Source organism: Cervus canadensis, chromosome 24 (assembly GCF_019320065.1).
Source record: "Cervus canadensis isolate Bull #8, Minnesota chromosome 24, ASM1932006v1, whole genome shotgun sequence".
NCBI lineage: Eukaryota > Metazoa > Chordata > Mammalia > Artiodactyla > Cervidae > Cervus > Cervus canadensis.
The window spans coordinates 36998083-37019941 of record NC_057409.1 but is presented as its reverse complement, the minus strand read 5'-3'; the positions used below and the strand labels follow the sequence as shown (position 1 = coordinate 37019941).

Genomic DNA, 21859 nt, shown 5'->3' with positions numbered 1-21859 from the left:
TGTTTTCTCCTTTGCCTTTAGCTTCTCTTCTTTTCACAGCTATTTGCAAGGCCTCCTCAGACAACCATTTTGCCTTTTTCCATTTGTTTTTCTTGGGGCTGGTCTTGATCACTGCCTCCTGTACAATGTCATGAACCTTTGTCCATAGTTCTTCAGGCACTCTGTCTATCAGATCTAATCCCTGAATCTGTAAGGGATTTGAATTAGGTCATACATGAATGGTCTATGGTTTTCCCTACTTTCTTCTTTTTAAGCCTGAATTTGGCAGTAATGAGCCAAATTCATGCCATGATCTGAGCATGGCAGCCACTGCCAGCTCCCAGTCTTTTTTTGCTGACTGTATGGAGCTTCTCCATCTTTTGCTGCAAAGGATATAATCAATCTGGTTTCGGTATTGACCATCTGGTGATGTCCGTGTGTAGAGTCTTCTACATGTGAGTCTTCTGTTGTGTTGTTGGAAGAGTGTGTTTGCTATGACCAGTGCATTCTCTTGGCAGAATTCTTTTAGCCATTGACCTGCTTCATTTTGTACTCCAAAGTCAAATTTGCCTGTTATGCTGTGTATCTCTTGACTTTGTACTTTTGCATTCTAGTTCCCTATAATAAAAAGGACATCTTTTTTGGGTGTTAGTTCTAGAAGGTCTTGTAGGTCTTCATAGAACCATTCAACTTCAGCTTCTTCAGCATTACTGGTTGGGCATAGCCTTGGCTTACTGTGATACTGAATATTTTGCCTTAGAAACAAACAGAGATCATTCTGTCATTTTTGAGATTGCATCCAAGTACTGCATTTCAGACTCTTTTGTTGACTGTGATGGTTACTCCATTTCTTCTAAGGGATTCTTGCCCACAATAGTAGATATAATGTTCATCTGAGTTAAATTCACCCATTCTAGTCGTAGAATATGGTGAAGTAGAAGGACATGCACTCATCTTCTCCTGCAAGAACTCCAAAATTACAACTCACAACAATTGATAGGAGACTGTTGGATCCCACCAGAAAAAGATAACCCACATCCAAGGGCAAAGGAGAAGCCCTTGCAAGATGGTAGGAGGAGCACAATCACATTTGGAATCAAACCCCATACCCGCCAGAGATGCTCGGAGGGCTCAAAGAAACCTTGTGCGCACCAGGACCCAGAGAACCCACAGAGACTGAGCCAGAGCTGTGTTTGAGTGTCTCCTGTGGAGGTACAGGTCAGCAGTGGGCTGCTGCAGGGTCAGGGGCTCTGGGTGCAGTATACTTGGGTATGGCATAAATCCTCTTGGGGGAGGTTGCCATTAACCCATCATAGAGCCACAAAAACTTACACAGGACTGGGGAAACAGACTCTTGGAGGGCACAAACAAAAGCTTGTGCACACCAGGACCCAGGAGAGAGGAGCAGTGACCCCAAAGAGACTGACCCAGACTTGCCCGTGAGAGTCCAGGAGTCTCCGGTGGAGGCGTGGGTCTGCAGAGGCGTGGGTTGGCAGTGGCCGGCTGCAGGGTTGGGGGCAGTGAGTGCAGCAGTGCCCGCATGGACCTTTTGAAGGAGATCTCCGTTATCTTCCTTACCTCCACTATAGTTTGGCCTCAGGTCAAACGACAGGGAGGGAACACAGCCCCGCCCACCAACAGAAAACTGGATTAAAGATTTACTGAGCATGTCCCTGCCCATCAGAACAAGACCCAGTTTCCCCCACAGTCAGTCTCTCCCATCAGGAAGATTCCATAAGCCTTTTATCCTTCTCCATCACAGGGCAGACAGAATGAGAACCACAATTACAGAAAACTAACCAATCTGATCACATGGACTGCAGCCTTGTCTAACTCAATGAAACTATGAGCCATGCCATGTAGGGCAACCCAAGATGAATGGGTCATGGTGGAGAGTTCTGACAAAACGTGGTCCACTGGAGAAGGGAATGGCAAGCCACTTCAGTATTCTTGCCACAAAAACCCCATGAACAGTATGAAAAGGCAAAAAGGTAGGGCACTGAAAGATGAACTCCCCAGGTCAGTAGGTGCCCATTATGCTACTGGAGATCAGTGGAGAAATAACTCTGGAAAGAATGAAGAGATGGAGTCAAAGCAAAAACAACACTCAGTTGTGGATGTGACTGGTGCTAGAAGTAAAGTCCGATGCCATGAAGAGCCATTTTGCATTGGAAGCTGTAATGTTAGGTCCATGAATCAAGGCAAATTGGAGGTGGTCATACAGGAGATGGCAAGAGTGACCATTGACATTTTAGGAATCAGCAAACAAAAATGGACTGGAATGGGTGAATTTAACTCAGAGGACCATTATATCTACTACTGTGGGGAGGAAATGGCAACCTAAATATTTATAACAATTCATTTTTTCCTCTTAGAAAAAAATATAAATGGAGTTTCTAACAATTGCACTCATCTCACACACTAGTAAGGTAATGCTCAAAATTCTCCAAGCCAGGCCTCAGCAATACGTGAACAGTGAACTTCCAGTTGTTCAAGCTGGTTTTAGAAAAGGCAGAGGAACCAGAGATCAAATTGCCAACATCAGCTGGATCATCAAAAAAGCAAGAGAGTTCCAGAAAAACATCTATTTCTGCTTTATTGACTATGCCAAAGCCTTTGACTGTGTGGATCACAATAAACTGTGGAAAACTCTGAAGGAGATGGGAATACCAGACCACCTCACCTGCCTCTTGAGAAACCTATATGCAGGTCAGGAAGCAACAGTTAGAACTGGACATGGAAAAACAGACTGGTTCCAAATCTGGAAAGGAGTACGTCAAGGCTGTATATTGTCACCCTGCTTATTTAACTTATATGCAGTGTATATCATGAGAAACACTTGGCTGGAAGAAGCACAAGCTGGAATCAAGATTGCCGGGAGAAATATCAATAACCTCAGATATGCAGATGACACCACCCTTACGGCAGAAAGTGAAGAGAAACTAAAGAGCCTTTTGATGAAAGTGAAAAAGGAGAGTGAAAAAGTTGGCTTAAAGCTCAGCATTCAGAAAACTAAGATCATGGCATCTGGTCCCATCACTTCAGGGCAAATAGATGGGGAAACAGTGGAAATGGTGACAGACTTTATTTTCTTGGGCTCCAAAATCACTGCAGATGGTGATTGCAGCCATGAAATTAAAAGACGCTTACTCCTTGGAAGGAAAGTTATGACCAACCTAGACAGCATATTAAAAAGCAGAGACAGTGCTCGCTTCGGCAGCACATATACTAAAATTGGAACGATACAGAGAAGATTAGCATGGCCCCTGCGCAAGGATGACACGCAGGTTCGTGAAGCGTTCCATATTTAAAAAAAAAAAAAAAAAAAGCAGAGACATTACTTTGCCAACAAAGGTTCATCTAGTCAAGGCTATGGTGTTTCCAGTGGTCATATATGGATGTGAGAGTTGGACTGTGAAGAAAGCTGAGCGCCGAAGAATTGATGCTTTTGAACTGTGGTGGTGGAGAAGATTCTTGAGAGTCCCTTGGACTGCAAGGAGATCCAACCAGTCCATCCTAAAGGAGATCAGTCCTGGGTGTGCATTGGAAGGACTGATGCTGAAGCTGAAACTCCAATACTTGGCCACCTCATGCGAAGAGTTGACTCATTGGAAAAGACCCTGATGCTGGGAAAGATTGGGGGCAGGGATAGAATGGGATGACAGAGGATGAGATGGCTGGATGGCATCACCAACTCGATGGACATGAGTTTGGGTAAACTCTGGGAGTTGGTGATGGACAGGGAGGCCTGGTGTGCTGCAATTCATGGGGTCACAAAGAGTCAGACACAACTGAGCAACTGAACTGTACTGAACTGAACTTTTACTTTCTATACTGCAATAGAGCCCATGTATTTTTGCTGTGTCACTTAGTACTTGAATATCTAAAACTTTTTACTCTTTGCCTTTGCTTAAGTATATTTATTTACCTACCCATCAGAATGTCTGTAAAGGACATGATGGTCTTATCTTACATTTCAGTGTCCTATGTATCATCTGAAAGCAGCTGTAAATAATGTTCAAAAACTATTTGATTAAGGACTGTAGCTAATTGGGATTCCTTATTTCTTGATAATTTTTGATTCATTACAATAATCTAAAGAATCAAAATCTAATAGGAATTACCTTAATTACCTTAAAATGGGCAGTACGTTATATAGTATGAAAAAATTATTTGAACTGTCTTGCAATCTATGTAGTACTATATTGGAGTGGGTTGCTATACTGGAGAAGGAAATGGCAATCCACTCCAGTATTCTTGCCTGGAAAATTCAGTGGAAAAGAGGAGCCTGGCAGGCTTCAGTCATGGGGTTGTAAGAGTTGGACATGACTTTGTGACTAAACTACCACTTAAAGTAGTCAGATGTAATTATTAGAATTTCTAAGTTCTCTTATGAAAGTTTTCTTTTTTTCCAAAGCTATTAGCAAGTTCAAATTTTACCTTTTATTTCCCCTGGCTGATAATGTAAGACAATATCCTTTGGACTGGTGAACCAAGAGATGTAATCCAAATCCACATAATATGAATCTGAACAACCGAGTTATTAATATTCACTCACCAAATCTGCTGTTTATACCCTTTGATTCTGAGGACTCTTTAAAATGAAGTTGGGCCATGTTAGGGAGGAAAGGAGTTTTTTTTTTTTTATAAAAGATTCATCATTTATTCCTCATCTCCTGACTCTGCCTGCCTGGTTGCAGTCGGGGAGAGGGTCAAGGTGGGGAGTGAGTATAGCCCTCAGGACCTGCTTCATCCAGGCTCATGTTTTCTCTGACTTCTTGCTCTTCTTTAGTCACTAAGTTTCGTCCGACTCTTTGCAACCCCATGAACTGCAGCATGTCAGCCCCTCTGTCTTCCTCCATCTCCTGGAGTTTGCTTAAATTCACATACATTGAATCAGTGATGCCATGTAATCATCTCATCCTCCACTGCCCTCTTCTCCTTCGGCCTTCGGTCTTTCCCAGTATCAGGGTCTTTTCCAGTGAGTCAGCTCTTTGCATCAGGTGACCAAAGTATTGGAGCTTCAGCTTCAGCCTCAGTCCTTCCAATGAATATTCAAGGTTGATTTCCTTTAGGATTGATGGTTTCATCTCCTTGCCATCGTAGGGACTCTCAAGAGTCTTCTCCAGCACCACAATTCAAGAGCATTAATTCTTCAGTGCTTAGCCTTCTTTATGGTCCAACTCTCACATTCTTACATGACTACCGGAAAAACCATAGCTTTGACTACATGGACCTTTGTTGGCAAAGTGATAGCTTTGCTTTTTAACATGCTGTCTGGCTTCTTTTGGGTTCAGCATAAGGGAAGCAAGAATGGATGGGAGAAGAAAAAGGTCAGGTATTTATCCACTCTTCCCCTCTTCCCTCTGCTGCTGAGAATGCCTGTGTCTCCCTGGTGGATAGGGCAGGCCCCTATCCCTTGCTATAGCTTTTATGTAGTCTGGTTATACTGTTCTTTCTCTTTGCTCCTATGTCCCAGGGATGAAAATAGCTTTGTACTTTTCTAGTTCCTAGTCAGCAACATCCCTTGTTGGTTTTGTTAACACCTCTAAAGAATCCCCTCATCAAAATCCCACTTTTCTGATTGGACCACGACAGATACCCATGCTAAACAAGTTTGGAGTGTTTAATACAGATCTGAAGAAGATCTGCTGCTGGGTGTATGCAGGCACAGCTGCAGGAGGCTAAGAATAGCTCTGTTTGCAGCATCTCTTTTTTTTTTTTTTTTTCTTTTTAGAATCTTCTGCAATTCTAAACTACTTTGGCGGGGGGTGGGGGGGGGGGTTCAGTAGGGACTTTATCTTTCACTGCCAGCGTTTTCCTTTGTAATCTGATTCTCTCTCTACTCATTCAGAAGAGCCTGATATTAGAAGTTACCCTAGTTACTTGACCACGATAGTATTTTAGAATTGATGAACTTTAAAGAAGCATACCTCAGCCTTACATTTATCGTTTCAACTTTCTCTCTCTAATTTTATATAGAAAAACTGTATTGATTGTAAATGAAATTTTAGGCAACACCAAGTTGATGTAGTAATAATTAAGGGCCCAGAAGAACATCTTGAAATCCAAAAAGGTCTTTTTTCAAGTCTAGCTTTCAGAGTAAATCTGATCATGTCTTTGAGGTTAAGAGTAGGAAAGCCTATGAGGTTGAGAGTCTAGGTAGTTTTCTCCTCTAGAGATAGACCTGTGATCTCTCGAAGCTGACTGAGAAGGGGGAGGGTTGACCTATATGCAAATAAGAAAGACCTATTTCTAGGAGCTATTTAGTTTCCCCAGCTTCTTCAAGGAGATAAAACCTGCTTTCATCTAATCTCCTGGTAGGTCCTTCTCCTAGAAAGGCTTTCTATCCAAAACTGTCCTCTCCCTTTTTGAGCATAGATGAGTTCCTTTAATCTAAAGATCTCCTTATACATTTTATATTTTCTCACACACCTAAGGAAAAAAAAAAAAAAAAACGTGTGGTATTTTAGTACCCTTTTATGATATCCTGGGGCGTGTCCCTAGGCATCCTATATTCTTCCTGCCTTTGATAATAACATGTCTTCTGACAAAGTATATCTTCAGAATGAAACTGTCAGTTGCAATAGAATAAAAGCATTAAAGGATTGATCCAAATTTTTACATTTTTGATAGCAGTACTTTTGGTCCTACAATACACAGTCCCATCTGTCATAATGCGCCTCCATCCCTCCAGTTTCTAGGCTGTAGACACACCTTAGTACCAGTCAACAGTTCTCAATGTAAGGTGAAACATGGAGGGAGGTAGAAAGGTATGTTTTTAACATCTTACCTAAACTCCTTTGCTGAAGTCTTACAGCATTATTTTGTGTGATAATCGAAGGGGGTGCATGTAGTTGGTCACCATCCTCTCTACAAACATTGTTGATCGTTCACATATATAAATAATAATCACATCTCTCCATTTTCATTTTGACTATAAAAGAAATTGAGAATATTTAGCCATAACCTTGATTTTTTTTCCTTCATGATTCTTATGTTCCAGTCCTACAGTTATTTTCTTTATCCATGTTTTCTCCTCCTCATCTATATTTTGAAGATAGAATAGCCCCAAAATGAATTCTGAGCTTATATAAAAACACATATTAGACAGAGTGAAAATGTGCCTTATGGTCTTTTGTGTTTTGTGCTCTGTTATTACATCTCAGAATGACAGTATAATTGTAGAGATGTTGTTATTTCTTTTGTAAACTATCTGAACCCCCGGATATTCTCTGCTTTAATGATGCATAATCAGCCATTATCTATCTTGTATTTATGCTTTTGTTTAAGAAATTAATGACAAACTGGCAATGATAGTTCTAGTTTGGCACTTTTGGCACATTCAGTTCTAAATTAGTTAGATTTCATATGTCAAAAGATATTTTTTTCCCTTAAGAAATAGAATATGAGTCTGAACATTCACTATAAAAATATTCTAAAATTGAAATGTAGAGCTTTGATAAACAGCAATGTAACATAACAATTTAAGATGGCTGAAGAAGGTTAGGATTATATATAAATACCTATGGCTGTTACTGATTATGTTCGTTTTCCAAAAGAGTAAAGCCTAAGTCATCCCAAACATATTTGTGCCCATCTTACACTGAAAGTCTTGCAGAGAAAGATTCCATACATTCTCTTAGTAACCAAATTTCTTATTTAGAATTATTTTTATAGAATAAATTATTTTTCCAACCAGGGGCTCCCTGTTCTCCATTTATTCATATGCAGTGTCATGTCAGGAAAAACAGTGTTTCTCATGTGAGTAACTGTTTCATTGTGGGCATTAGTAGCATACACAGACGGTACTAGATAGAGTCACCCTTCCACTGGAGATTTTTTAAAAAATAGCAGATTTTAATCCTATTAGTTCAGTCAATAGTGAGTGAAAAATCTCAATCCTAAAATCAGAGAAAAAGAATTTTATATTGTTCATGATCTGTGGCAGGAGTTTATTCATCTAAACTAATGTGTTAGAAAATCATCAGTGTATTCATTGAGTGCTAAATATCTTATACATTTAATAACATTAAATTATAATATTTTATATTATAATAAAACACAGTAATGTGTAGTAGCATGTAATGGCTTCGCTGATGGCTCAGTGGTAAAGAATCCGCCTGGCAATGCAGGAGCTGCTGCTGCTGCTGCTAAGTCGCTTCAGTCGTGTCCGACTCTGTGCGACCCCATAGACGGCAGCCCACCAGGCTCCCCCGTCCCTGGGATTCTCCAGGCAAGAACACTGGAGTGGGTTGCCATTTCCTTCTCCAGTGCATGAAAGTGAAAAGTAAAAGTGAAGTCGCTCAGTCGTGTCCGACTCTTAGCGACCCCATGGACTGCAGCCTACCAGCCTCCTCCGTCCCTGGGATTTTCCAGGCAAGAGTACTGGAGTGGGGTGCCACTGCCTTCTCCGGCAATGCAGGAGACGTGGGTTCAATCTCTGAGTCGGAAAGATTCCCTGGAGAAGAGAATGGTAACCCACTCCAGTATTCTTGCCTGGACAATCCCTTGAACAGAGGAGTCTGGCAGGCTACCGTCCACAGGATTGCAAAGAATCGGACATGACAGAGCATGCAGCAGTAACATGTAATATGTAAGTATGTGATAAGAGCTAATCTTTACATACTGTATGAGGTTTAAGCATGTGCCGTGTGCTCTTTCCAGTGTGTATAATCACTTACTCCTTACAATAACCTCATTAAGTAGATACTGGATGAGGAAACGACGGTGAAGGAGATGTTAAGTACTTTGTCCAGAATCACACAGGTAGTTAGTAGCAATGTGAAAATTTTATTCCATAATCCTAACAACAGGAATCAGCTTTCTTCTCTAAAATCAAATCATGTCTGTTCTTTTTCATGTTGCGGTGATTTCAGATGTCCATTTGCTTAAAATATTTAAAATAGGTTACTTAGTAATATTTTTCCTTTTGTTAAATTATTCTGCAATTATAGAATGTAGTATCTATATGGTAGGTGGACTATATGGTATCTAGACCTTATCAACTATCACAATTTTAAAGCTATGTTAAAATATAATGGATTAGCAAGTTATCTTATCTTTGGAATTGCTCAACTCTGTTTATAGTTATGTGAATGCAGGTCTGTATTCACGATAGCCAAAGCAAAGTGCAAATTTTGTTTACTCTTGTTTCATATTTACCATTTCTCATAATGATCCTCAAATGCTTGAAATATAGACGCATCTTTATGAAGATTTTCTGACAATGTAAAAATTATCAGTGTTAAATACTTCTGTAACATGTAGAGATTAATAAAAATTGCTGCTTCAGATTTCTTTTTAATATATTTAGAGCTGAATGACCCTGTCATATAAATATTTTAAAGAAAACTTCCAGTAATGTTTAGAAAATCAGCGTAGAAATCCTGGGCTTGGGGAATGGTCATGACGATTCATGGAGAATAACTGGATTCCCATTCTTACCTGTCAATCATTCACCTGGCTCTGAACTTAGCTGACACCGTCCTTGTGAGTGCGACCACTTTTCTGCTACTGCTACTATTATTACACCTACAACTACCACCACTGCCATAGCAGGGTTGTGAGCAATTACTTGGGTGTCCTAAGTACCAGGCATACTACTAAGCACTGTATCCACATTCTACTTCATTCTCACAGTGATTTTGTTACGTTAGTTTACCCCTGTTTTATTCTCAAACCTGAGCATCTTTAATCTAAAGCAGCAATAAAACGAAGTGACTGTCACCTAATCTCCTGAACATTTTGTCCCTCTCCTGCCTCTGAGTCATCCTTAAATGGAGTACGTAAATGGCCTCTTTCATGTTGTGAGGCACATTTGAGGGGCCAAATGGAGCATCTTCCCACTTTGACAGAGGGAGTTGAAATGGTTTATAACATCTTCCAGTGTAGTTTAGGAATTACATCCTTAGGCTGGGATAATTGGTTCCCTGCTCACTGAATTAAAGAATGACAAGCCTGGGGAGGACTTTATTTTACTAAAGGAAGTTAATCTTTGGAATAGAAAAATGGTCACATTGCAGAACTTTTAGGAGAATAAAATTATTGTTAGTTTTCCCATCCCAACACATGCATACATGCATATACATCCACACGTGGATCAAAGAAAGCAGATGGGCCATTTTAATAAGAACCCTACCCCACCAATAGGTGACCATCTGAATCAGAGTGTTTATTTAGCGCTCTGTTGTGTAGAAGTGTACTCTGCATGCATTATTTAATCATTCAGTCTCTTTTAAAGTGGTAGTTATTATTTTCTTGATTTCACGGATGAGGACACTGAGTCCTTAAAGAGAATGAATCTTGAAGACCATGAATGATTTGTTTATGACAGCTGCCCAGGACAACATTTATGTGGGTATTGCCATATCTATTCTATATTCTGCGTCTTGTAAAACCTTAAATTACCCATTTTGGAAAGATACCTGTTAGCCAAATTATCTCAACTAGAGAGCAGTGAGCCAGTTAGTAGGAAATTACTGCATATGTGCACAAGAGAATCCTATGTCATCACGCAGTTTTGGAAGCAAGAATGTCATAATGCAACAAACTATTGTGGCCTCCAGTAATTCTTTCAGTTTATATTTTTTTGAACATGTGGGCGGCTGCTGCTACTGCTACTGGTAGTTGTGTGCTGGTAGTCGCTTCAGTCGTGTCTGACTCTGAGTGACCCCATAGACGGCAGCCCACCAGGCTCCTCTGTCCCTGGGATTCTCCAGGCAAGAATACTGGAGTGGGTTGCCATGTCCTTCTCCAGTGCATGCATGCATGCAAAGTCGCTTCAGTCATGTCCAACTCTGTGCGACCCTATGGACAGCAGCCCACCAGGCTCCTCCATCCACAGGATTCTCTAGGCAAGAATACCTTTCCTTCTCCAATGTATGGGCTACTTAGAGTGTAATGGAAATAGTGCTCAATTCATGGCCAAAATAGGAAGCTTTCAACTCCAGTTTTCCTACTTATGAGTTCTGTGACCTAGCATTCAACTTCTCTCCAAACATCAATTTCTTATCCATTAAAAAGAAGGAAACTATCTACTTCGTAAACTTCGTAGGATCATTGAGAAGACCAAATTCAGTAAAGCATATGAAGGTTCTTTGAAAACTGCAGGATACCTGAGAAGTGTTCTGGGAGTGAGGGATGGGGACAGGGGGAGGGTTAGGCCAGGATATGTCCTAAACATATAGAGACCTGAGTTTCCTTGCCATCTTCGCCTTTCCTTCTTGAGTTAGGATGGTCCAAAGTGAGTTCAGAACCACGTGCCACAATATTGCCACTATCCACTGCAACCATTTAAATGAGTTGCACCTGCAAAAGAAGTCATCTTCATGGCATGTTTGTCCTTGATTTTGCTGTGACTGGCAAATGTGCCTTTTTGTTAAATTAATGAAGGTCACACTGTGTAACCACTGTTGATTATTAATGTGTCCTAAGCATCAGGATAATAATGCAAGCAAACAGGTAAAATTTTTCTCTCTGACAGAAGTCCTTGTTGTTAAGATGCCAAGAATCCCATTTAATAAAGTAGAATCATTATAAAGGGCTTGGCTTGACTCCCAGAACAGGAGGTTCCCCAGTGAGAATCCAGTTGTTAGCACTCTTCATCTCACTGTTTGGAGTCACGGAAGAATGTACATTATCCAGAGAAAGCAACACAGGGGATCTGGAAGGAAATTATTTCCCCCACACAATTCAAAGACTGTAGAGTTATACCTCTATTAGATGATAGGATGTATTCAAACTATACCCTCTGTTGATTCAAACTTTAAAAGAAAAAAAAAAGGGTAGAAATAAGAAGGAAAGGAAACAGGGAGACAGAGATGAATACCAACCAAAATGGGCTTCTCCATTTGTGACTCAGTGGTCAAGAATCCAGCTGTCAATGCAGGAGACCAGGGTTCGATCCCTGGGTCAGGAAGATCCCCTGGAGAGGGTCATGGCAACCCACCCCAGTATTCTTGCCTGGTAAATCCCATGGACAGAGGAATCTGGTGGGCTGTAGTTCCTAGGGTCACAAAAGATTGAACACAGCTTAGCGACTGAACAAGTGTGGCATTTCATTGTTGTGTGTGCGTGTGTGTGTGTACATGGGTGTGTGCACATCCACACATGGATGTGCATAGTTTCCTCAGTAAGTTCTTTTTTTTTTTCTCTCAGTAAGTTCTGAAACCATTTCTTTCTGCATAGAATAGATGAGAGAAATCAGCCACCATAATGTATGAATATTACTAATATATGACTAATTTTGTCCTCAGTGACAATCAGTAAGTATCAGGTTATACCTACTGATGGAAAAGCAACATGGGTAATTTGACAAATTAAAAGCTTTGGGGTGTGATGCTGTTTCATAATGGAGACATTGATTTGCTCCAAAAAATCACTGTGGTGCCATAAATTGAGTGACTCAGGTGCCTTTGATTTCAAGAAGAAAAAAATTTGTTAGTAACTGTGATCTGGATAAACTGGGAAGGAATGATTTTCTTTTCTCTCTGTTTACTCTCTTTTTTCACCTTCTAAATAACTGAAAAGAGATTTCTTTGGTTGTGGGAAGTAGAATCATTTAAGTGGGTCATTATAAAGTTAAAAATTTAAAGACATAAACTAGTTTTACTAGAAAGTAAAAAGCAAAAAACTTACTATAATATTCCAGAAAACCTAATAATAAAGAGGTGTATTACTATTACAAGAAAATCATTCATAATAATTCAAAGTAAAAGTAAAGCTGTTGTTCAGAAGTCTATGCTTCCAAAATTAACCTCAAGTGGCTACTTAAATTTCAATTAATTAAATTTAAAGGAAATTTAAAATTTAGTTCCTCAGTTGCATTTTTTCAGGACTCCATATGGCTAGTGGCTACTGTATTAACTCAGAAAGTTCCTCATTTTAGTAAACACAAATATATTTTTAAGATAATACTTAAATTTTCTATAGCACTTTTTCTCTACACTTAGTTTTAAAATCTTCAGTTGAAGATCATCTTACCAGGTGACTTTCAGGAGCAGCCCTTTAAATGAGGAATGTGTGTGTAATTATCTGTTTACTTGCCTGCTCATCTGTCAACCCCAGGACAATGAAACATGTATGTGAGCGCACACACACCCACACACATGCTCATGAGCAACTTGAAGACAAGGCTGTGTCTTTTATCTTGCCTTCTCAGTATCTGTCTCATACTGATTATCTGATAAGTGATGAAAAAAAAAGGGAGATAGAAGAGATGGAAAAAAGATGAAGAAAACTTTTTACACTGAGTCATTATGCAGTCTTTCTATAAGTTGATTCTCATCAACTCAAACTTATTCTTCACTTAGTAATATGGCCTTTTAAAATTTGTTCTGATAAGTCATGGTATGTCTAACTTGTTTTATTTTATAGAAACTAATAAAACCCAACTTCCTACTATTTCTTAACTTTTATTGTCTCACAAAAAGTGTACATTTAGCAATGCATCCCTTTAGTGTTTATGATCCACTTCCAAGTAAGGTCTGACTTCCCCCAGCCAGTAGATACTGGAAAACATTTTTCTTTTTCTGATTTCTCTCCGAGGAGAAAATAAACTATTAATTTACTCTTTTCTTTTGGATTTTTAAAAATTAAAATCAAGACATGCTAGTTAATTAGTAAACATCATTATAACATACATAATATAGATCAATGAGGTATAATAATGACACATTTAAACTAAAACAATCATAAAAATGTATGCACCAAAAGACCAATGCTAATATTTCAGATATCAGGAAACTGGAATCCAGAAAGACAAACTCAGTTGCACAGGATCAGAGAGAAAACCGGGGTTATCAAACTTTCTTGTTTAGTTGCTAAGTCGTGTCCAACTCTTTTGCGACCCCATGGACTATAGCTCGACAGCCTTCTCTGTCCTTGGGATTTCCCAGGCAAGAATACTGGAGTGGGTTGCCATTTCTTTTCCAAGGGATCTTGCTGTTTCCAAGGGATCTTCCTGACTCAGAGGTCGAACCTGCGTCTCTCGTGTGGCAGGCAGGTTCTTTACTACTGAGCCACCTGGGAAGCCTATAAATCAAAGAAACTATAGGAAAAACCAGGTGTAGATTTAGTCTCCAGTTATCCCATGGGTCACCTATTGTAACACCATTTTTTAAACTGTTACTGAAAAATATTATTGAGATAATCCATGATAGTTTTCTAGTTCCTTTTCTTTCCTTATCTCTGTAGAGTCCTCTTTACTGAAGCTTTGAAAAATTGTAAAATACTCTTTGCCTAAGTCAAATAAGAGAATGCAGATTTAGTGAAGTAAATAAAATTGTTAAGGTAGGGATCACTTATTTCTGAACTATCTCCTGGTCCCCAGATTTAGGGTGCTTTACAAGGTTTCAGGCGGAAAAACATCTCCCTCATTCTGGAACACGTAATTCTCAGCATGATGAATGTTCCAGGTGCTCAAATCACAGTGGTGGGGAATGTTTAATGAGTGACTAGGGCAGATGGACTATACTATTTTTTATTGTGAACAGATCTGTCTACAGTAGCAAGTCTGGAATTTGAGAGTATACTCCTTGCCATTTTAAATTTCATGAATGAGTGAAATGGCCTACTAAGATTAATCATTGCATTTCAGTACCAAGATAGGATTAGTGTTTTTCTTATTAATGTGCCTTTAATTTCTGATTTCTAAGGATTAAATGACATAGGTACTTCAAATGAAAATAACATAGATTTCATTACATATTCATAACCATTTATTCCCCACCCTTGAATTAATGTGGTAAAAGTCCCTCCATGTGATTACTTACAGTAATTTCCATGAAATAACTTAGGTTTATTTAAATTATGCTGTTTAAGGAAGAAAAATGATTGTGGACAGACTCTTTTTTGTAATATTATCAGGCAATATTTGTTTGGGGAGAGTTTGAGAAAGCTTGAAGGAAACTTTATTTCTGTTTTCCTAAAAGAATGAACTGGTAAACAGAGGTATAACTCTGCAGACATTAAATTTTATACTGTTGGTTAATTTCAGTAGTGATTGATTTATTCTAATTCAGCATTCAATTGACTAGCCTACAGTCAGTTACTTATCCTGTGTTTATCACTCATATTTTAATGATAAAAATGCCCAGATTAGAAAAACCCAGCTTATAGTAAAGATTAAAAAATGTAGATTTTTAAAAACAGGCTTGCTAATTACACAAAGCTGTTATGCACAACTAATAAAAATTTTAAAAATACAAAGATATAAAATAAAATTGCCTGTATTATTCCCCTAACAACTGAAATAATTTTGTAATGTTTTCTTTAAAAAGTATTCTATTTTAAATTAATGTGTATGGCTGTGCCTATATGTGTGTGTTTGTATACTAAAACACACAGATCATGATAATTGTGTGTGAATAATTGTACACTATCCTATATGCCAGCCTGTTCATCTCATGTCATAAATTGCTACATGCATTTTGTCATGAGTGGGCTCTAACCATTTTTTGGCTGTTGGGCACTTTAGATGTTTCCAAAGGTCATGGTTTAATATAATCATAGAGCTGGAAAGGGGGCTTAGAGAAGATTTAATTCAGTGCCTTTCCTTCTATGTTCTTTTCTGGTAGCTCAGCTGGTATAGAATCTGCCTGTAATGCAGGAAGCCCTGGGTTCGATCCCTGGGTTGGGAACGTTCCCTGGTGAAAGGAATGGCTACCCACTCTAGTATTCTTGCCTGGAAAATCCCGTGGACAGAGCCGCCTGGTGGGTTACAATTCATGGGATCAGAGAGTCGGTGACAACTGAGCAGCTAATACTTTCTTGTATAACATGATTTTATAGTTAGGACTAAGGTCTAGAAAGGTTGACTTAGACATTTATTTCTTTAGAAAATAAATGTGAGTTATGTAATTCCAGAAATACTTTTTTTCTTTAAAAAAATAGAAGTGAAAGAAAAATAAACTTAATCTTCAAGCCACATTCAAAATAGAATAAAAAATGTGGATGAGTAATCTATCATTGGGGTGACTAATATATCATTCGCTATAAATATTTTCTTCCCATTTTAAAGGCAAAATGCATTCATATAACAATTGTTACAGTCTCTATCAATAAGAGAGGGGCACACAAAATATGGCATTTTATAAAAATTAAAAAATGAATTTCCAGTCTCTCTTATTCAAAGTATGTTAATTGCATGGCTATAAAGTGAGCACATGTTGAAAAGGAAACTTGGATTTTAAAATTCTTTCCATTCTAATACATTATGGCAAAGAACAATAATACTTTTCCCACTCTAGGATGTAAATACTTGGCATTTAAGTTATATTTCATTTCCTTATATAGTATTGCCAGCACTATAATTTATGGCTTCCACATCAGTCTAAATGATAGTTTAGTTGGTAAATGCCCTTAGGTTTAAGACACATGTCAGTTCTTGAGAGTTTTACCTTTTCTGTTCTAATGGTATCCAGAGGTGGAATTTAGGGGGAAAAAAAAGGTAGATTAATAGGCTACGATTTATTTTCCAAGAATAGGGTGATGGTGACACCAAGTCTATTCAGTGATAAAGTCCTATGTTTTCTCATGTCTGTCCCAGTTGAAACAACTGGACAAGGAGTCAAAAGAATCAGAAACTTTGAACAAGCTGCCTTATATAGATGTCCCATCACACTTCTGAAGAAATAGTTTTTAGTCCAGAGAATACTATTACAGTTTTGTCTGAAGTGTTCATAGAGTTAAATTTGAGAATAAAATCAGATTCTATCAGCTATTGGTGCCTGCCTTTGTGAACAATGAAATGGAGTCTCTACCGTACTCTTTCTCTCATCTGTCTCTATCTCTATCTCATCTCTCTTCTGGGTCCTGTACTAACATTTCTAGCCTCCAGTTGATGTTTCGCTTGAATGTCCCACTGGTACTTCAAACTCAGAACTTTCCACTTCCTCCCAGCCCCCTCTGTTTGGTCATGTTTGTTTTTGCACATAATGGGGTTCGTTCAGTACTTGATCCTTGGTGCTGAATAGTCCATTCTTAATAGAATTGCTCATAGATTGGTGTCTTGTATCTCCAAGCAAGGTCATTGAGTACTTAAGAAAACTGAAAAAGGGGTTGGCTTTTAGTATAATGTTTTTTAAGCACGCAAAGCCTTTGTTTCAATTGATTGGGAGTTTATCCCTTCCGCTCTTAACCTCACAGGTTTTATGGTTCTTGTGTCTTTGCGCAAACTATTCCGACAGATAATGATATGGTATCCTTGCCAAAGGGTTTTACGGATTGCATCCAATTATCCCAAGTGGATGTCTTTGATGTGAGTACATATTACCCTTACTTGGTAGGTGAGGAAACCGGAAGCAGAGGCACAGGGCAGTGAAGCAACGTGGATGGGACTCGGAGCCAGTCTGACTCCTCTGGTGCCCGGGGCTGCCATGTGGGAACATTTCTCTGTTGCCCTGAACTTCCAGGATATGTTGCTTCTGAAGATTCTGGGATAACATCCAAGATGATACTGTCAGGACCGTGCTGTGAGCCCCAGACTGAACCAGATCATGGAATCTGATTAATAAGAATCAGAGTTTTAGCGGAGATCTTGCATATTATCTTGTTCAATTACTTGTGCATGAATTCTTCTATGATCTGAGCTCATTCAGTCTTTACTTGAATTCCTCCAGTATTAGGGAACTTTCTATCTCTTAAGTCAGCTCTCCACATTCTCCTCATTGCTAGAAAGAGCTTGTGAGAATCGGGCCCCAGCTCGTGTTCTTATAGTTTTCACTCATTTGTGCAAGCTCTTCTCTTAAACTATCCACAATACGTCTCACAGTCTTCCATAGGATGGTTGTACCAGGATGATAGCATAGACACCATGCCCCTTCTCTGAGTCCTCTTCCTTAGGATACATATCCTTAGTTCTCTCAAACGGTTCTAACATGGCACAAAATTTTATATTTTATTTTTAAAATTTGTTTTTTGCTGGAGTCTAGTTGCTTTACAAGGCTGTGTTAGTTTCTGCTATACAATGAAGTGAATCAACTATATGTACACATATAGCCTCTGCCTTGTGGACCTCTCTGCCCACCCTCCATCCCACCCCTCTAGGTCATCCCAGAGCACTGAGCTCAGCCCCTCTTGTGCTTTATCGCAGCTTCACACTAGTTATTTTACCAGTAAGTGTACACGCAGTATATTTTTTCCAGTGGTGACTAATAGGCCTAGCTTCATTTCTTCTCTGTCTTCTTAGGAAGAGAAGAAGCAGTGATATGCTACTTCTTCCGTTCACACTGTCAACCAATATGTCTCTCCATCTCTTTCTTTCTCTGTCTCCTCTCCTCCTCTTACACACACACACACACACACACACACACACACACACACACACACACACACACACACACACACACACACACACACAAAAACTTCAGCACCTTGATTCCTGCTCAGAGAGAATTGCCTAAGCCAGTGTAGCTCATGCTCACAGTCTCGTATTATGAAAAGTAAGTTGGCTTTCAGCTGCACACAGGAAGACTTGAATTCCAGCTTACTAGCTCACTCAATGCACTTCTGTTTCTTCATCTGCAAAATGGAAAAGTGAATGCTTTTCACAAGTGGTGACTATTAAGTGAAATAGTGAATGTAAGAGTGCTTGACTCAATAACAAGTGCTCAAGAACGATGAGTTTCCCTTCTACTGTGGGTCTGCATTCTCAAGAGCCCACCTACCAGTTTTATGATGGTTTGCTGCATCAAACACATATGTTTGCTTTCAGAACTTAGTCATTCCATATTTTTTTAATATAGCGAATCTTCAGTGTTCAAAATTAGTATAGCATGTTTGAATTTAAACACTTGTAATTGAAAGAAGTGAAAATCCAAACAATGCTTTGGGTGAGGCAGATGCTGTGCACGAGGAGATGAGCATTGGAAACAACTCGTCATGTAGATGAGCAATGCCCCTTGGCACTGTTTTAAAAGCAAAAGAAATAGATTTTACATATGGCAAAGTGCTTATGTATATTTATCCAGCTGGGCATATTATTAATGTGTCTTTAGCTGTTTGAGCTTGTGATGTACTGTAATTACACATACTTTTTTTCTTCACTCAGACTTCTGCCTATTCAGAAAAAAAAAATCATAAAAAATTTTTTTTTTCAATAATTCCCTTTCCCCTTCCTGTGTTTTAAAAACAGATGATGCCACTGAACCACAGTGGGTAATAGCAAAACCTAATCAGAAAGAGGTCCCAGCTTTCTTACCAGTACCTTTTCATCGTCACCCCCATCAACACCCTTGACTGTCTGTCTGCATCTTGGTTCCACTCACATTAAGCTTTCAACGTCAAGGTTAACTGGGGGGATCGAATGTGACCACACTACCTCTCTGATTCATCTTTTCCCCAGACTAAGACACCTGGATTCTGAAAGTGAATACTGAAAGGGAACACCTTTCTGAGGGTCAAAACCACTTGCATGGGATCTTTCTCCTTTTATTCTATCTAATGAACACAAAGCTCTGCTTTAATAACCTTTTACTAACTGATTTCCCTGCAACCACTCTACCTGCCCTCCTCCATGTCCACCATACTAGAGTAGATGTAATTTTGTAAAAACATGAATCTATCAGTTTCCATGTCCTGAATAAATGTCTTTAGTGGCTTCCCATTTGTCTTCTGGCTTCTCATTTGTCCTGACCTAGGGATCAAGCCCACATCCCTTGTGTCTCTTGCACTGCAGGTGCATTCTTTACCAGCATGATATCCCCAGTACCTAGCATAGTCTGACATATGTTAGCATATTCTTATCTTTTATACATATTAATTTGCATAATATTAATTGATAATAGTTGAATAATTAGTAGCTATAGAGAATAAATAAAAGTAGGAGCTGCTATAGAAGGGGAGGGCTAGTAATTGCTTGATGACCAATTGATCTACAATTGTAGGTAAATTTAGTAAAGGAAGTTAGTATCATACGATTACTTACTAAAAGTTTTTTAAAGCAGTGGGAGCATTGTATCCAAATATTTCAATAATTGGTATCATTCTCCTGCCCGACCCCCCACCCCCATTTAATCGCAAAATAAAGAGGGAACAGAAAAGTCTTCTTGAAGGAAGCCCACTTTCCTCCATTGGATATATGTTATTATTACCTTGAAAATGTTGTCCATTCTTTGAGAATAAGGGGTTTTTACTTTTTAAGAATTCCAAATAAGGAAGCATTTTAATGATAACCTTGAGAACACATAAACCTGGTCTCTTGCATTTTCTGATTTTGGAAAGTCCTAACAGAAACTCATGCAAATGAACTGTTTCATTTTCACAGCTACAGTGAAGAGGAATAAGTCGAATTTTACAGTTAAAAGAATTTCAGAGTCAGCTGAGCTGCTGTTTACTCCCTTCCTCCTCTTCATTGTAAAGATTTTTCCATTAGGGTTAATATACTAGGTATGTTATGAAAAGCAGGCAAATGCGTATTATGGAGCTATTGATTTTTAATTTTCATTTGGAGCCCCTCTGGGATGTTACTAGTGATGCCCTCAGAGCAAATGTGTGTCTGGGCTGTTAGCCAGGGATTTACATCAGCAACCAGGTTTATTAAGGAGAAAATGGACCCCTTAGAATTATTGCAGGTATATAGCAGCAAGCTGAAAAGTACAGTCAGGCTTTCTGCTTCCTTTTAGCCAGAGTTCTAATGGGAGGAATCAGCCCTGAGTTTTGTTGGACTTGTATAGTGACCCTCCTAAAGCTCAGGGCTAAGTGACTGTCAGGAAAAGTGAAAGCTTTCAGTCCACACTTTTCATTTCCAAAAGATTGAAAGCAAAATCCATCAACTTACTGACAGAGGCATCAACCTTGAAATGTCTGTAGTGAAAGAAGTGTTAAACGCTAATTACTAATGACTGCCCCCTGAATCGGGTTTGAGGGAGGGTTGATAAAAGCACAGGATTGTATAACAGAAATGAAGGTTCCGGCTATTCAAAAGAACATTATTGCCCTTGCTGAAGCTGCTTTGTCATTGTTGTGCGTCTAAGAATGGACAACTCTGAACTTGTATAAAATAGTTACTGCACACTATTTGGTATGGGCTTCTCAAGTGGCTCAGTGGTAAAGAAATCTGCCTGCCAATGCAGGAGATACAGGTTCGATCCCTGGGGCAAGAAGATCCCCCGGAGGAGGAAATGGCAACCCATTCCAGTATTCTTGCCGGGGAAATCCCATGGACAGAGTAGTCTAGCAGGCAACAGTCCATGGGATCGCCACGAGTTGGCCATGACTGAATGACTGAGAACGCACACACACAGTATTTGATAGAGTTGAAGTATTGAATTTGTAGGAAGTTTAGAGATCTTCTAGGCTGGTCTTGTTTTATAGAAAAACAAAACAAAACTTGTGGATTGGTCATTGTCAAGTCGGTATGAGGGATTTCACGTGGTTTGGGTATGTATTTGTGGTTTTTCTGCTCTTCTGATTCTCCGTGTATTGGCCTGAGAGCTTTGATGGCTGGGATTGTGATCTGAGTTCCAGGGCCAGGATACTGCTTTCTGGCCTGCCTTGGGTCAGACCCTTCTCAAAGTCACAGAGCATTGTCCCTGCCTCAGCCATTATTGGACTTTCCACCCAGCACAGTGGTGTCTCCACCACCTAATATCATTGCTGAAGCTGTGTTTTGTTCAGCTGTGAATTCCACATGTTTTACACAGTAGTTGGCAGGCTGTGGTAGGGCACAATAATTATTCTTTGCTGAGAAAATAAATGATTAAAAAACTGATCTATAGCTTTCTACTCAGCGATATTTAGAAGATTTATCAACAAGTAAAAATGATTTTCCCCTTCATTTTTCTGAGTATTTTTATGGAGACTATTTCGTTGATGAAAATCAATTTGTTACAGAGCTAGGGACTTTAGGGTGAAGAGGCTAGATCAGGGCCTAGGAGTA

The 21859-nt window shown here is 39.2% G+C and overlaps 1 protein-coding gene and 1 non-coding gene across 17 annotated transcripts in view; both read left to right on the top strand.

Annotated features, from left to right (window-relative positions):
* MAP2 (microtubule associated protein 2) overlaps positions 1 to 21859 on the top strand; it is a 285330-nt gene that overhangs the window by 26588 nt on the left and 236883 nt on the right. The gene's annotated exons all lie outside the window — the stretch shown is intronic.
* LOC122426973 lies at positions 3184 to 3290 on the top strand. The gene has a single exon (XR_006265318.1). It is a non-coding gene; the product is annotated as a U6 spliceosomal RNA (small nuclear RNA).